Below are 12,762 nucleotides of genomic sequence, written 5' to 3'. Positions count from 1 at the left end.
GTCCTTAGGAAGTTCTCAGGCCTGTTGAGACATGACCATGCTGAATTCTTTGGATACAAGCAACATAAGACTTACAACATACAGACATGGCACTCACTTATTCTAAGTTTATTCAAGCATTTTTTGAGCACCTACTTACTGTGTGCAGGCCCTAGGAGTATGTGCAACAGGTGTTTGCAGGCTGCTCTCAGGACAGGAAGTCTCAGTTGCGGTGTCGGAGTTCTGGGTTTGAAGCTGTGGCTCAACCACATTCTCAAGAGCAAAGTTCTATGTGGTGTGATGATACACAGCTAATTCTAGTACCAGGGAGGCTGAAGCTGGAAGGATCACAAGTTCAAGGCTAACTTATTATATGTGGTAGTGAGACCGTCTCAGAACCAAAACAGCCATGTATGGTATAGGCAGGGTACAGGCAGGAGGATCTCTATGAGTTCAATGCCAGCCTGATCTATATAGGTAGTTGCAAGACAGGCAGAGAGACTGACCCTGTCTAAAAAGATTAACACAAATGCTTTGCCTCCTGCTCTGCCTAGGCACGTGGGCTGTTTCCTTAGACTGCTACCTCCGGTCTGTGAGCTGCCCTGGGTCACACCCCACTCACAGGGCAAACAATGGAGGATCAGCATCTGACCTGGCTTCCACGTCTTCTTGTGTTATCAAATCCCATAAGATTACACACAGACTATTTCTATGACTCATGGGTCATGACTATTACATGGCTGGTTCCTACTGCAAGGGAGTCTGGGAGATGTGATGTATACAACAGAGACCACTAGTATTCCCCCCCTAAGGCTGGAGATGGACTTTCTGGTCCCCAAGTATCTTACTGCCTGCCCCTTCAAAACCTAGACAAGCTGACGCGGAGTGGCTCATGTCTTATCTCAGCCCTGGAAGGCAGAGAAGGGTGGATTTCTGAGTTCAAAGCCAGCCTGCCTGGTCTATGTAGACAAAACTGGGCTTCTGTTACCAGGAAGAAATGGCTGTTTGCCAAGCACGTGCTGGCAGCAGGGTCTCCCACAGAGACAGCAAAAGTCAGCCACACAGCTAGTATGAATTTAAAATGTTTTAAAGGTCCATATATGTGTGTGTATGTGTGTGTGTGTGTGTTTTGCTTACATGTGTGTCTATACGTCATGTGTGCCAAGTGCCTGAGACGGCAAAGGAGGGTGTCAGAGTCCCTGGAACTGGAGTTACAGGTTTTGGGCTACAGGTGGGTGCTGGGAATCAAACCTGGGTCCTCTGGAAGAGCAGCCACTACTGTCTTCCCAGCCTGTAAAAGCAGATGGAATCAGACACTCACAAATCCCAAAGTCACCTCCAGATTCTCTTCCTAAAAAGCCTCAGAATAGCTGAGCATTTAATCTTATGAGGCATAGGTGGAGGATGTCAGTTGGAAGCCAGGCCACCCTTGTCTACAGGTTCCAGACCAGCCAGGGCTGCAGAGTGAGACCCTGTCAAAAACAAAAAAGTCCCAGAACAGGGTGGGGATCTGAAACTTCACTTCAGCAAAGTTTTTGGTAACTCTCGGGGCCTACACTTAGAGCCAGCAGGCTTAAATGCTCAGAAAAGCATTTGTGGCTACTCCGTGACCTGGCTCCACGTTCAGAGATCCTAGCCACGGTTACCCAGAATTCCTGGAATGGGAGTTCTAGTAGGCCCTTGGCCTTGGCCTCCCACTCCTGGGCACAGCCCTCTTCTCTCCCTTGCCCCTCTCTCTGGGGTGTGTGGGTATGAGTGTGGGTGTGTGGGTGTGCGTTTCTGCTAAGATCAAAACCCAGCACTTTGTCCACTACAAGTCCAACTCTACAAATACATTTTTGTTATTTTTGTTTTATTTTTAGAGACAAGGTTTCTCTGTGTAGCCCTGGCTGTCCTTGGAACTTGCTCCGTTGGCCAGGCTGGCCTTGAACTCAGAGATCTCCCTGTCTCTGCCTCAAGTACTGGGATTAAAGGTGTGTACCACCACCACACGTACAAATGTATGTTGAATGTCTCTCTGACATCTATTATGAAATCTGGTTTGTTAGGTGTTTGGTTTAATCTTATTACAAGCCACTCTGCTGGTGCAAAGAACTCCAACCAAACCAGAGTAGACCAAATAAAAATGCCTGTGTTTAATAAATGCAGTACTCTCGGGTGGACTGAGCATGGCGGGAAGTAAAGCCCGTGCAAACCCGAAACCACAAATTCCTTTTTCCTGTGGGAGTGGTCCTTACCCTCCCCTGAGGAGGAGTCAGTGCTTGGCAGGCTGGGAGTTGGAGTCCAGACCGGGGCAACTCCCAGGCCAGGGTCTTCCAATCATTCCAGACTTCTTGGATACAGAGGTTTTAGAGGATTGGGATGATGCCCCCCAACTTAATATTAGGAAATTGAGAAAGGTCATCTCATCCAGGCTCTGAGTACTTCCAGTGAACACACTGGGAGAACCCACCCACCTCAGGAGCACTGGTGCCAAGGAGCACCGTCAGACAGAGTAGAGGAGTGGGGAGGACTTGTGGGCAGGGAAAGGGAAGAGAGGAAGCCCCACCCTGAAGTATGAGCAGAAGCCTGGGGCTGCCCTTCTTCTGAGCAATGACAGAGTCAATAAACTTGCAGTAAATATTTGTTAAATTAACCATAGATGAGGAAACTGAGGTACCAGGGTATTTCAAGCCTCAGGCAGCGCTAAGACATGGTCTCAGCACACTCTGCCCATCCAGGCCTCATTCAATATGTCTTCTGGGTCCAACTAACAAAAATAGCTTCCTTCCTTCTTGCCAAGTTGCATCCTAGCCTTGTTGGTCCCTTTCTCAGAGGTGTGTTTTCTGGCTCAGAGTACCACAGGCCCAAAGGTTTCAGTTTTCAGTAGAAACAGCAGCTCCACAGGGCCTTCATTTCATTCAACCCCCATGGACCATCTCAGAACTATTTGTCTGCTTTACAGCTGGGCAAGCCTGGGCACAGAAGTGTTAAGGAGATCAAGCGAGGAGACATAGAACCAACCTCTGTCCTCATATCCTGTAGATGTAAGTTTCTGTGCTGCCTGGTCCCACAGCTCTTCATTCCCAAATAAGCACACAGAAGCTTATATTAGTTATAAACTGTTTTGGCCTATTGTTCAGGCTTATTACTAACTAGCTCTTAGCAACTTAAATTCTCCCATAATTCTTGTCTATATTTAGCCACATGGTTTGGTATCTCTTCTCAGTAAGGCATTCTTGTCTTCCTCTGCATCTGGCTGACAACTGTGTCTCTGCCTTTCGTCTTCCCAGAATTCTAGTCTGGTCACCCCACCTATACTTCCTGCCTGGCTACTGGCCAATCAGCATTTAATTAAACCAATATGAGTGACAAATCTTTACAGTGTACAAGAGCATTATCCCACAGCAATGCCCTTCCCTGTCACTTTGGTGAGGCAGGGGCAACTTCACAAAGGCATATAACTGTCTCAGAAGGTGCCAACCATGAATGTGACCAAATCCTGGTGTTCAGAGACCAAGAAATGAGGGCTGCTGCTCATTTCTGCTTGCTACTGAGAGCCAAAAACGTTATAAGCAAGAGAAGCCAGAATCATCTAGAGAGACATGAAATGGAGCAGTGGGATCAGAGCCAGGCAATAGTTAGGCTCCAGTGCCTTCCATGGCGGCTGATAACATTGGGACTCTAAGTCTGGGCCCTCTCTGAACCTGAGACCTTTTCCTCTTTTCTTCCTAGACACTAATGTTTGTTTCTTCCTCTCCCTTTTCAGCTTAGATGACCCTCTGGGGACACTTGGCTCCTTCATAGAAAGAGTGGACAAACCACCAGAGTATTTAATGATGCTGCTTTGCTTCTCTATTGTTGCACAGAAAAAGTCGCTCTGAAATGTGCGTACATGTATATGTGTACACACGTGTGAGTGTGTGCGCATGTGTACGCGCGTGCGTGCGTGCGTGTGTGTGTGTGCATGCACATATGGGGCGTACTTGCCATGGTTTGTGATTCATGTTTGGATATCAGGATGACTTTGTGTGTCGATCCTTGCCTCCCCTGCTGTTTGAGAGAGAGTCTTGGTTGGTCCCTGTTGCATACACCAGGCTAGCTGACTCATGAGCTTCCGGGGATTCTCCTGTCTCTGCTTCCCATCTCACTATAGTAGCCAGCTGACCTTTTTATGTGGGTTCTGGGGATCCAAATCTAGGTCTTCGTGCTTATGTGGCAAATACTTTACCCACCAAGCCTGAAACCATCTGTGAAAGCAGTCACTTTTATACTCAGAGTGTGTGGGTCAGAATGCACCAGGGCCAGACAGATGCCATCTACCTGATCCACAGTAGCCAGGACCTCCCTGGGGAAGCTCTCAGCGGAGGCTGCATCTCCTTCAGTCTAAGGCTGTGAGTGGTAGCCCGTGCTAGCTGGTGGGCTCTGAGGGAGCAGCACACTGTGACCCAGCCTTGGAAGCCACACAGAAGCGCTAGCTGGTGAACCCACTCAGGTCCAGGAAGTAGGAACTAGAGGCCATCTCTGACAGGGACATGGCTAGCTCTGCAGGAGGACGGAGGGCAGAAAATGACACCAAGATCTTTTTTAAGAAACAGTCTATGGCAGCTTACTGACTCTGTGTGTGTGTGTGTGTTTTCCTGGGCTCTGGACCCACGGTCTTGCCCATGCTAGGTAAATCACTCTACTACTGAGCTACACGCAACACACCCAACTTTTTACAGTGTTCAGTAAATTCCAGGTATGGTTTAATTCATCTGGCCTCTGAACCTGCATCAAAAGATTGTTTTTGAATATATACCATATTCTGTATTTATAAATTCTATATACACCACTCTGCTAGATTGTATAGCAATATACATGTAACCGCCTGAAGATTTTAAAAGCAGACACATAAGAAATATACATAATAAAGACTTGGGCGCTTTCTTCCTATTCTCCAAAGGAGTGAACGGATTGGGTCTAACCTCTGCCTTCCACTCCGTCCACTGTCATCACTGCCCTTCGAAAACAGTGGTTCTCAACCTTCCTATTGCTGAGACCCTTTAATACAGTTCTTCATGTTGTGACCCCCTCCTGTAAAATTTCGTTGTTACTTCCTAACTGTAATTTTGCTACTGTTATGAATTGTAAATATCTGTGTTCTCTGATGGTCTTAGGCGACCCCAGAGAGGAGTAGCTATTCTCACAGGAAACAGCTCTAAATCTTCCTCCCCACTCCCCCTACACACACACACACACACACCCTCCCTTCAGGAAACAGCTCTAAATCTTCCTCCCCACTCCCCCTACACACACACACACACACACACACACACACACACACACACACCCCTTCTTTCCCAAGGCCTTGTTCAGGGTTAACTCAGGTCACACTCGGGGAGAGGGGAGATGTACATTGAGCACTTCCAAGGAACATTTCCAAACTATTGTATCTGCAGACTTTTTGGGAGTCGCTGGGACGCAGCGGTGTCACGTGGACCATCAGGGAAGCCAGCGACTCCGAGGAGCATCGGACGTGAGAGCAGCAGCGCTCCCGGCGGCCTGCAGGTGGCGCCATCACCCAGACAGTGAAGCAGTACTGGGCTCCCCCCACACACACACCTCCACCCGCGCTGACCACAGATCACTGGGTGGGAGGGCCAGTGGGAGAAGGGTGTGTGTCACTAGGGCTTCCTTGCACCCCTCTCCATCCCTTTTCTAATCTCACCCTCACACCCTCACCGTTGCCTGCTGTCGCAGAGATGTCCCCAACAGTAGAGGGAAGGGTGTGTCATGTGCTCTCCTACTAGAGCCTGGCAGGTAAGAACCTCAGAGGGACGGGCAGGCCATTGCAACAGTAGCAATGGTGCTCACAGGACTTACTTTCCCTGGCCCACTTTGCAGGGGTCCTCCTTGGAGGCCTACGGGAGGGCTGCTGGGGCTACCTAGAAAGTTCTGCCAGCTTGGGCTACATAACGGTGTGAGACGCTGCCCAAAAAGCCAGAACGAGCTGGGTGATGGTTCATGCTTTGCCAGGAAGGTCAGGAGTTCAATATCATCCTCGGATGCATAGCAAGTTCGAGGCCAGCAAAGCAAATCAAACAAACAGGAAAAGAAAAAAAAAAGCACTGAAAAAAAATGCATGTAAAATTACACTGGCTTCAATTCTGCGCTCTACATGCTAGGCTGAAAATTAAAAATACAAACACAGACAGAGACAGACAGACAAGCGGGGCCACGGGGACATCCTTGAGACAAGAATGCCAAGAAGCCCGCTTTATTGTGCTCAGGGGCAGTTTATATAGGCTCTGACCACCCCCTAGCTCTCGGGATCTTTCAGCTGCAGACTCATCAGAACCCACTCCCCTGCCATCAGGGTCTCGAGCTCAGAGCAGCTGCAGGCTGCTCAGAGCAGAGGAAAACAAGTTGTTTACAAGAAATTCAGGGTCTGGTGGTCCTCAGTCCCCAACAAATGCACACAGATAAGAAGGACTGAGGTGTAACTTAGTAAAGTGCTTGCCTAGCAAGCATCAAGACAGGAGTTCAGACCAGGTGGGATCACCTTTAATCTCAGCAATCAGGAGGCAGATCTCTGTGAGTTCAAGGCCAGCCTGGTCTACAGAGTGAGTTCTAGGACAGCCAGAGCTGTGACTCTGAGAAACCTTGTCTTGAAAAACAAAAACAAACAAAAATTTGCCAGGGAAGGCTCTTGAGGAATAACTCCCAAAGTTGACCTCTAACCGTCACATACATGTACATGTGTTCACACAGGAGCGTGGGCGTACACACACACACACACACACACACACACACACACACACACACACACACTAGCCAGGGCTTGGCCTTTCAGCTTGGCTCTTGACTCTTCTACTCCGTATTTTGCCAACTCTCCACTCTTATGTCCTGACATGGCTTGCTCATCACTGTGGAAACTTTACATTTTCTTCTTCAATACCTGTTTCTCTTTCCAGACCACAAGTTCTGTGAGAGCAAGGGCCACGATACTCTCATGCTCTGTCAGCACCCTGTACTGCAGAACAGAACTAATTATCAAGGACAGCTGGAGCGGGACAGGAGGTTTTGATGACAGGGTCGTTTAGACCTGAAACAGTGTATCTGTTTAGCCTGCTGCAGTCACTGGAGAGGCAGGGGCCTGCAGCTCAGACTCTGGATTTCCACACAGTGCCTCTAGAGCTGTGGAAGGCTGGGTGATGTTACTGTCACCAACACATTTGACCTCAGCCCCCACTCCTGGCTGTGTTAATGATCTGGTTTATGTCCCTGTAAGGCAGATCCTCACTTCAGCTACCACACTGTAAATCCAGATGGTGTTCGTAGCTATTCCCTTACCCCCGCGTATGCATGTACTTGTGTGCAGATCGCTCTTGGCCACCCTGGGCTCTGGGGACAGTGGCCAGGCTGAGTCACGCAGAGGATTTGGTGTCCTGTGGGGAGCCTGGGACTCAGTTTCATCTGTCAGCCTGCTGTCACGCTGCGGTTGTCCTATACAACCCCCTTCATCGACCTCTAAACTCACTTTAACAGCAGCCAGCGTGCGTTAGGCACGACCTGGGTGCCCAGCATGATGTGGAGGGCATTCTCACTTGGCCCTTAGGGGCCGTTATCATGTTTCATCGTTAAGATGAAGAAAGAGAGTCGCGAGGACGAACGATTGGGTCAAGATTTCCAGTATGGGGTCCAGACTTCCCACTCACCTGCCCTGAGCACGGTGGGCGGCATGCCACAGAGCAGCCCTCACACAATAGTGGAAACAGAACCGGTCCCCGAGCTGACACTCTGGTCTGGTGTGTATTACAGTGGGGAGCAGCCCTGTCTTTCCTGGGCAGCAGGGCAGATGCAGGTAGGCCCGAGCCAGAGCTTTCCTGACCTTACTTCCCAGGCAAGTCAGCAGAGGACAGATGCCAGTGCCCATCTACCTGGTGGGGGTGCGTATGTGAGGGGAAGGTGACTCTGATCTGGGGTCCATCTGACAGTAGAAACAGATGAGTCCCATGGGGACACCTGGGTGTGCCTGTGCTGGGCAGTTCAACCTGGCTTTAAACGTACCGATGAATTCCTTTGTGGTTCTAGAAGCCTTATGTAGTCTGAAGTTGAGGTGATGGTGACGTAGGTTGTGGGGAGAGCCCTTCCTAGGGACTTGGGGCAGCCCTTGGCCCTCCCTGGCCCTATTTCCAGCTCTGCTGTGTACTGACATCAGCGCCAACACTCTCCTCTTGTCTCTCGTAAAGATGCTTGTCATTGACATCAGAGGTGACATTCTGAATGACGACACCTTAAAACCCTCAAATCCACCTGCAGAGAACCCTTATCCAGGAATGTCACAGTCACAGGGTCTGGTGGGGACATTGTTCTGGGGTTGCACCCTTCATCCACCCAAGGCTATTACAAATGTGGGTCCAGAGGACCCCTCGAGGGCTGCTCTGGCATCGTGACACCTTCTCCGCTGATCCTCCAGAATGCTTAAGGAAGGGATGTGTTCTGCAGCAGCCCTGTGCCCAGTGGCCCTCTCTGGCAAAGCTCTATCCCAAAACATATTTTACTCTTAAACGGGCCAATTAAGAAGGCAAGTGTTTCCAAACAGGAGGATTTATTGGCACAGAGAGTGCCATCCCTCTAGCACAAGGAGTGGGTGTGTGTGTGGAGCCATCTGGAGGGGCGATTTATCATTTTTATTTAGTTACAAGTTGTTGGATTGTCACTGGCAGGGTTTCACGAGGTCTGAGCAGGGATCCCTAGAAGTGGGTGTTGACAGAGGTTTCTGTCCCACAGGGTCCTGCAGTCCGAAAAAGCACACAGAGGCCTACATTAATTATAAACTGATTGGCCTAGTAGCTCAGGCTTCTTATTAACTCTTATAACTTATATTAGCCCATTATTCTTGTCTCTGTTAGCTACATGGCTTGGTACCTTTTTTGGCAAGGGAATCACATCTTGCTTGCTCTGCGTCTGGGTGACGACTGCAGATTGAAACTTCCCTCTTCCCCGAATTCTTATTGCCTTGTCTCTACTTCCTACCTGGTCGCCCTGCCCCGCTTATACTTCCTGCCTGGCTAATACAAATGACAGGATAAAAGACCATTGTCCCACAGCAGGTGGGGACCATAGGCTGTGTGCACCTGTGTGTATCAATCTGTCAGTCATGTGTACCTAATGTCTAAGTCCTTGTGTGTGTGTATGTGCATGTTTGCACACCCCCGTATTTCTTCTCCTCTGAGTGTGCACACATATACCTCTGTGTATGAAAGTATGCATACATAGGATGTTTGCCTTTATGTATGTTTTAATGTGTATATATGTGCATACATATGTCTATGTACATGTCACATGCCTGTGCCTATGCGTACATGTGCCTCTGTGTATGAAAGGGCATAAATAGAGTCATATGAGGGCTTGCATACATGCCTAGCTGATGTACATGTAACATGTATACACTCTTCTGTGTGGATTCAGGTACAGCATGGAGTGTGTTTGCGTGTCACACCCCCAACAACCTTACCCAAGTTAAGTTCTCAGCAGCAGTGGGCTCCTTCACACCCCCCATAGTCTCCTCTGTCATTATCCTTTCGTCTCTCCTCCCTGTGTGTCCTTGTTTGTAGGAGTTGAATGGGAATGCTTGGTCCCCAGTTGGTAGAGCCAATTGGGAAGGGTTAGGAGGTGTGGCCTTGTTGGAGGAGGTTTGTCACTGGGGGCAGCTTCGAAAAGCCTATGGCATTCCCAGTTAGCTCTCTCTGCTTCTTGACTGTGGATCAACATGTGACTCTCCAGCTCCTTGCCAATGCAAGCTGCTCTAGGGCTATGCATACCTGCTGCCCCACCCCCACCCGCCACCATGATAGTCATGGACTCTAACCCTCTGACACCTTGATCCCCAAATTAAATGGTTCCTTTCACAAACTGCCTTGGCCATGGTGTTCGGTCACAGCAATTCAAAAGTAAACTATGACATCATCTTGTCTTTGTTTGGGCCAGGAGTCCTTAGGAGCAGGTCTCTTGAATGTCAGAAAAGGGACTGACCTGACTTGGATCCTGTCTTGGTCTTGTTTTGCCTGTTACAAGGACTTGTCTTGGCAAAGAACTATGCTGTCCTGTTTTGAGTGAGGCAAGCGATCCTGTCTCTCTGAGGCCACTCTTTGTTTCCCAGAAGCCGACTGAGATGTAGCCACAGAAATCCCGGCATGTGCCATGGCTCCTGACCTGCAGCCTCTGCTTGCAGGGATGTTGAGCACAGGTGCAGATCATGGATCCTGCCCCAGGTGACCAGCCAGAGACCGCTACTCTGGGATTTTCCTGCCCGTGCTTTCCAAGATAAGCCAGAGAGCTCAAAGCTTTCGTTCTGGTCAAACTGTGTGTGGTAGGGAGGGTCTTGGGACCACCCACTGCGGCCTCCCACACTCACGGTCCTGGTGGATTTTCAACTCTGTGACTTTAGGAGTCTTTGCTAGGCTGGTGTCTTATGGCTGCACTTCCTGTGGGTCCCACCATCAGCCCTGGAGACTGGATTTTGAGCATCATCTTCTCTCCCTCCACGAAAACTAGCCAGATACCCTGTCATGTTTACTTGGCTCACAGAATATTTTTCTCCAGGCTCTGTGGTCTGTTTCTGGGAACTCTGCGACAGCTTGCTCTTGTACCCACTGGCTTCTGGCTTGTGAAAGGTCCTTAAAACTCTTTGTGACTGTCCTGTCACCTCCAACCTCATCATCACCTATCCCCACTGGCATTTAAAGCTGCAGTGACGCCAAATTACTTTACTCTCTGTATTGTCTCTTGTTTTACAGACGCATTTCAGATAACATCTTTCTGGGCTTTTCCGGTTCCCATTACTCCTCTTCGTCCTTTGAAGCCCCAAAGGAAACTCACCCTGAGAAAGGGTGGAAATACCTCATTCCTAGATTTTGTAAGATTTAGCCTGGCACAGAGAAGGCACTCAACCACTGTTCATACTTTCTCCTTGAACCTCATTCCCTTTGGTTGCTGAGGAGGGAGGACCCCGCGCTCGCTGATCTGAGACACCGGACAGTTTGACTCAGGCTGGAGCTACCTCACCGCCTTCCCCAGCCTTGGACCAACCCCATGACTCTCAGGTGATATCAGCTAGGAACCTCACCGGCATGTGGATTTTTCTCACCAGCCCGTCTCTTATTAAATAGGCCTTTGGCTGCTCTCCCTGTGACTTGGGTTGGTCGTGGAGAATTCTGATTTTTACAGCCCCCTGTTTTCGAGTTGTGACATTCTGGGCTGTAAAGCTGTAATCGGCTCTCATAAGAGATGGTTTCATCAGCACTCAGGTGGCGGGAGGTTGGGTGGCGGCAGTATGATTGGAACCCTTAAGTACCTAACGTGACTGTCGCGAGTCTCCGGAGTCACAATTCAATCAGCCTCTAAAACATGAAATTCAACAGAGAGTGTTAAAAAGATGGCAGAGGACAGAAATGAGAAAAGAGAAACGCTCGGGCTGGAATTGGATTCTGACGTCACTTGATGGAAGTGTGGGGATGAGCCTGCCCCCCTCCCCCACCATGCGCATCTTGGTCAGCTCTGCTGAATGGAAACTGGTTTGCTTCCTGCTGTTTTGGAAGAACCACTCAAAGTTTTTTCTTTTCTCTCTCTCCCTCCTCACTCCCGCCCCCCACTCCACCCTTCCTTCCACAGTGTTTCCTGAGCACCCAGTATGCAGTAGGCGTCACTTGAGGGACTGGAGGTATAACACTGAACGGTCAGATGTGGTCCAATTCTTTTTTGGGGGGAGGTTCATTTTGTGTGTGGGGGCGGGTGGTGGAGGGGGACAGGGTTTTACTATGTAGCCCTGACTGGCCGGGGATTCACTATGTAGAACAGGTTGGTCTCGAACTCCCGGAGAATCACCTGCCTCTACCTCCCCGAGTGCTGGGATTACAGATGTGAGTCACCACGTGGGCCTGCTCTCCTTGGGGTCCAAGCTTTCCCCACTGCTAGGCACCAGAGCTGCTTCCAGCGTTTTGGTCTGACGTGAGTGTGTGTGTGTGTGTGTGTGTGTGGGTGTGTGTGTGGCACGAAGTGTGACGAAGCCTGGAGCGCCGACCGAGGCCAGGCAAATGCATCATATCCTGATTCTAAAGAGCACAGTTAAATTGGGGCCAGACAGACCCTGCAGAACTTACAGAAGGCAGAGAGAGCCACACCTCCTGCTCTCCGACGCTCTCCCTCTCCCTGCTGTACTTCCTCCCTTGACTCCATCAGTATAAAACAACAAGAGACGGTGAGAATTACTGAGTCATATCTTGATAGCCTGGGAGGGAGTCATCTACCATCCATCCCTTTTCGGGGGTGCGGGGTGATCTTCAGAGGGACGGCTTATGGAGATGCCTAGGAGGGCAAGGAGGTCTCTTGTGCCATGTGGGGCATTTGCCTGATCTCTTCCCTGTGAGACTGGACCGGTGGGGGCCGGAAGGGGCAGCTGTGGGAGGCCCAGTGAGAGGAGAGGGATCAAGGAACAGTCTAGAAGTTGCAGACTCAGTGGTCTGGAGAAAGACTGAGCTGCAGAAATAGCACGGGCAGTCTGGAGAGGAGTCACCATGGCTGCAGCAGGGGCAGGGGCCCTGCAGAGGTGGAGCAAGGGGACACAGGGGCTGGCAGTGGACAGCAGTCCTGGAAGAACAGGTACTTCAGTCCAGCTCAGGCCCTCTGACAAGTTCATGGTCATCACGGTTAAAATTACCCATGCTTATTTGGAAATACAGAGAATCTGGAGCTGGAGAGATGGCACAGGGGATACTTGTGCAAACGAGGGGACACAAATTCTCTCTCCAGGATCCAGGC

This window comes from Alexandromys fortis, unplaced genomic scaffold (assembly GCF_014885135.2).
Source record: "Alexandromys fortis isolate MF-2015 unplaced genomic scaffold, M_Fortis_MF-2015_v1.1 scaffold_27, whole genome shotgun sequence".
NCBI classification, from domain to species: Eukaryota; Metazoa; Chordata; class Mammalia; order Rodentia; family Cricetidae; genus Alexandromys; species Alexandromys fortis.
The sequence above is the reverse complement of the archived record's forward strand: the minus strand, read 5'-3'. Positions refer to the sequence as shown.